Here is a 5,000-nt window from a genome sequence, read left to right on the forward strand (position 1 = left end):
CAGGATGCTAAACCAAGACTTATCAGGTGGATATTACTCCTACAAGAGTTTGATATTGAAATAAAGGACAGGAAGGGCACTGAAAACCAAGTTGCTGATCATTTATCAAGGCTACCAAAAGAAACAATTCAAGAAGCCTTACAGCCTGTGAATGAAAGCTTTCCAGATGAACATCTATTGCAGATCCAACAAGTACCTTGGTTTGCTGACATAGCAAACTACAAAGTGGGGAGGAAAATACCTCAAGAATTCTCTAAGCAACAAGTGAAGAAGCTAATCAATGAAGCAAGGAAGTTCTTGTAGGATGAACCTTTCCTGTTCAAGAGATGTTCTGATGGAGTGATTAGGAGATGTGTCCCTGAGAGTGAAATAAGAGATATATTGTGGCATTGCCATGGCTCACCCTATGGTGGACATTTTGGCCCAGAAAGAACAGCTGCGAAGATACTGCAGAGTGGGTTCTATTGGCCAACCATCTTCAAAGATGCCAGAGAGTTTGTTCACCAGTGCAACGAATGCCAGAGAGCAGGAGGATTGACGAGAAGGAATGAGATGCCTCAAAATTTCATTCTGGAAGTAGAATTATTTGATCTATGGGGCACTGATTTCATGGGACCCTTTCCCCCTTCCTATTCTTTCAGATATATTTTGGTGGCAGTAGAGTACATCTCAAAGTGGGTGGAAGCCATAGCCACGACCACCTGTGATGCACAAATTGTCCTTCAATTCCTTAAGAAGCATATTTTCACTAGATATGGAGTTCCCAAGGGTCTTGTGAGTGACGGTGGTGGCCATTTTTGTAACAAACAGCTGGAGAAACTCCTCCATAAATATGGAGTCATTCATAAAGTAGCCATGCCATATCACCTCCAGACCAATGGACAGGCTAAATTAGAAAATAGGGAATTGAAGAAGATCTTGGAGAAGACAGTAGGAAGTACAAGAAAAGATTGGGCTCGGAAGCTGGAAGATGCACTCTGGGCATACAGGACAGCTTTCAAAACTCCCATTGGGAAGTCCCCCTTTCAGCTATTATATGGCAAATCTTTTCACCTCCATGTAGAGCTTGAACACAAAGCTTTTTGGGCTACTAAACTCCTAAACCTTGACAGTGAAGCAGCAGGGGAGAAAAGGTTGTTGCAACTAAATGAGCTGGATGAATTTAGGCTGGAAGCCTATGAAAATGCCAAGATATACAAAGAAAAAGCCAAGAGGTGGCATGACAGGAAGATCTTAAAGAAAGAATTCAAACCTGGGCAGCAAGTACTCTTGTACAACTCACGACTCAAGATATTCCCTGGCAAGCTTAAATCTAAGTGGACTGGTCCATATTTGGTAACCAAGGTTTTTCCTTATGGGAGTATTGAATTGCTAGACGAAGCAACAAAGAGTCAATTTACAGCAAATGGTCACAGAGCAAAGCTGTACTTAGGAGGACAATGGGACAAGGAAAAAGAGGTTCAGAGCCTACAGCCCTCCTGAAGCAAAAATTAAGGATGTCAAGCTAGTGACATTAAAAGAGCGCTTGTTGGGAGGCAACCCAACCTGAGGTAGTTTTCTTTTCATAACTTTTTCAATAAAAATGTTGAATAATTGGTATGCATTGCAGGGTGCTAAGTTTGGTGTTGCACACCAAAATAACTTAAGGGAGAATGAAGGAGTCTAAGTTTGGTGTTCCACCAAAATCTCATTTAAAAGCACATTCTCACTTCTTGCACAATGCTAGCTCTAAGCAATCAGATAAATTATTCAACCATTTAACTACTTTCTAGTTTTAACTCCATAACCTTTAGCAAGGACACAAGATTTTACATACAGCTAACCTATTGCATAAGAGGCAGTGGCAAGGAATTAAGTTTGGTGTTCCCACACCAAATTAAATCCTAAAGCCACATTCAATTCAAGCATACTAACCAGTCACCTAAGGGCTTGAGAAGCAAGCAAATTTTGAGAATTGTGCAGGGAACTAACCACCATTTGAAGACACTATGCATCATAACTCAAAAGGGGCACAACAGGAGGAAAGACAAAAGAACTGCAACCTAATAGGTTGTATCTATACTTAACTCTTCCTGTTGAGAAATGCTTTGATTTGTGTCTTGCTAAAGTATTCATCTAGTATAAGTAGAATCACTCTTTGCAATAAATAAGCTAGTCTAAGTGTGTGCTTGTGTGTTTACTTTCACTTAACTAATGCATGCTCTGTCCCCTGTATCTTTTTAATTCAATAAAAAAGAAGTGTTTGAAACATGAAGTAAGATGGTTCATTGCTAGCTAGAAGTCAAATAATAGTAAGTGATGGCATGTATGTATGATTGTGTGATAGCTCACTTTTAGTCAATAAAAGGACTAGACTGTTTCACTCTTAAGTAGAAAGTATCTCACTGTCTATGAATCTCAAAAATAAAAGTTCTTGGTTGAAAAGAAAAAAAAACAAGTAGGAATGAGAAAAGCCAAAAGTGGTAGCAAGAAAAATAAAGAGAAGAAAGAATAAAGCTAGACACCAATAGCTTGAACCTTAGAATATATGCCTGTGGTGTCTTTGTACTAGGATCTGCTTGGATTATTAAGTTCTTTGGAGTGCATCAACACTTGGTAACTTGGGTTAACTAACCCGGGATTATCAACTGAAAATCCACTATCAAGAGCAATCTAACTACAAGGCATTTAGTAACCCAAAGAGGTGCTGGGCATCAATGTTCTATGAAGGAATGTGAGCCAAGTGTCTATAGTGAATAATGTGTCAAGCATAAAAAAAAAGAGAAAAGAGCTTGTTACACATGACACTGAACTAAAGTGTATAGTAAAAAAAATAGTAATCAAGGATAAAGGAATAATGAGAGGTCATAGCAGTGTGTTGCTTGATGCTTGGAGGAGACTTTCTAAGCCTATATGTCAATAAGAAGTGAGTAGTTACATCTCTGCATAAAACCCCATGAGCTGCCAATAATACTCTGCTAGCATGAGCATTCTCTTCCTTTTTCATTCTTTCTAATCTTAATAATTCTGTTCTTACTTGGGGACAAGCAAGCTTTAAGTTTGGTGTTGTGATGACAAGTCATCTTAGCCTAGTTTTACTAGTCTTTTTCTTTGATTTTCATTTAGTTTTATGCACTTTCTTGAGCCACAAGTAAGCCATTTGGGTGAAATTTCATATTCCCTTAGATTCAATCAACCATGGATTAATTGATGCATTTTCATGAGTTTTTGTGCCATAATTGCTTATATGACAAGAAGAAGAATAACTCTCATGATTATGACATAGCTTTGATACAATTGTTGATTGATGATAGGTGGAATAAACCTTGGAAGAACGTTGCAAGAATGGGCTTGGAAAGAAGGGATTAACGTTTGAGCTCACATTTGCCTAAAACGTGAACTCAAACGTGAGTAGCAGCTGAAAAACACCCTGGAGGTCGCGCACGTTTGCGCCAATGTTTGCCTCAAACGTTGAGGCAAACGTTGGCTGAAGATGAAGCAGGGGGAGGGCCAACGTTTGCGCCAGCGTTTGCCTCAAACGTGAGGTCAAACGTTGGTGCCAAAAAAGAAGAAAGATCACCCCTGGGCACAGCAAAGTTTGCGCCAACGTTTGCCTCAAACGTGAGGTCAAACATTGGCTACATTTTAGCATGGAAGAGCATGAAAGAGCACCCTGTTTGATGCCTTGGTTGAGCCACGTTTGTGCCAACGTTTGCCTCAAACGTTAGGCCAAACATTGGCCAAAAGAGAAGCTTGGAGGGAGCCACGTTTAAGCTCACATTTGACCTCAAACTCTGGCTCAAACGTGGATGACAGCAGAATGGCCAAGCTGCATAATTGGCACACGAAGGCGTTTGAGTCAACGTTTGCCTCAAACGTTGACTCAAACGTAAATCCCTAAGGCCCAAGTTGCAAACGGATTTCTCCCCAACACCAAGAGCAATCAACAGAGGCTTTTGTCAACCCAATTCCATCAAGAGCAAGGGCCCAATTAAAGGATTGAAGATCATTTGAAGAAAGTGTATAAATAGCTTAGAATTTAAGTTTTCGGGGAGCTTTCCTTTTGGAATTTTTCTTTTAGTTTTGCTGGGTAGTTTTGGAAAGCGTTTGGTTTTGAGTTATTTGGAGATTTTGAGTCTTGGGGAAGGAGAATTGTCTTGAATTTCATTTACACTTGTCTTGAATCTCGGGTTGAAGAATTGAGGAAATTCTGTCTCAATCTCACCTCACTGTTTGATTTACTGAACCATTTTAAGAAATTGAACTTTGGATTTACTTTTCTGCATCGATCTCTTCTTTAATTTTGCAATCGCTTTCTGAATTTGGATCTAGGAAGGTATTGAGATCTAGACTTAGTTATCTAGTCTCTTGGGTCCTGAGATCCGCCGGTTTCCACTTTCAATTCTTCAGTTGAATGCTTCTTCAAGCCAATTTACATTTACTGTTTGAGACCTGCTGCAATTAAATTCATTTTTTGCTTTCCTGCTTGTTGCAATTTACTTTTCTCTTGCTTAATTTCTGCAATCCCAATTCCCAATTCCTTTTATAATTCAAGTAATTTACATTTCTCGCACTTTAAGTTTCAGTCATTTACATTTCTTGCAATCTAAGTTTCTGCAATTTATATTACTTGCACTTTAAGATTCAGCTTCTTTACTTCCTGTTCTCTTTAATTTCCTGCAATTATCCCTCTCCCTTTTAAATTTCATGCAATTTAGCTTTTGCCGGATACAAATCACTCAAATCAACTCTTGTTTGCTTGACTAAATCAACCACTAAACTAAAATTGCTCAATCCTTCAATCCCTGTGGGATCGACCTCAATCCCGTGAGTTTTATTACTTGATACGACCCGGTGCAGTTGCCGGTGAGTTTTGTGTCGGATTGTTTTCTGCACATCAATGGTTTGATAGTCTCTTTCTCCAGGATAATGTTCTCAATATTTTTCGAGTATGGTATTGCGGATTTTTCTCAATCTTTATGACTTGCTCCTACGGAACCGAGGTCGAAAAGATTGAGAAA

This window comes from Arachis duranensis, chromosome 9 (assembly GCF_000817695.3).
Source record: "Arachis duranensis cultivar V14167 chromosome 9, aradu.V14167.gnm2.J7QH, whole genome shotgun sequence".
NCBI lineage: Eukaryota > Viridiplantae > Streptophyta > Magnoliopsida > Fabales > Fabaceae > Arachis > Arachis duranensis.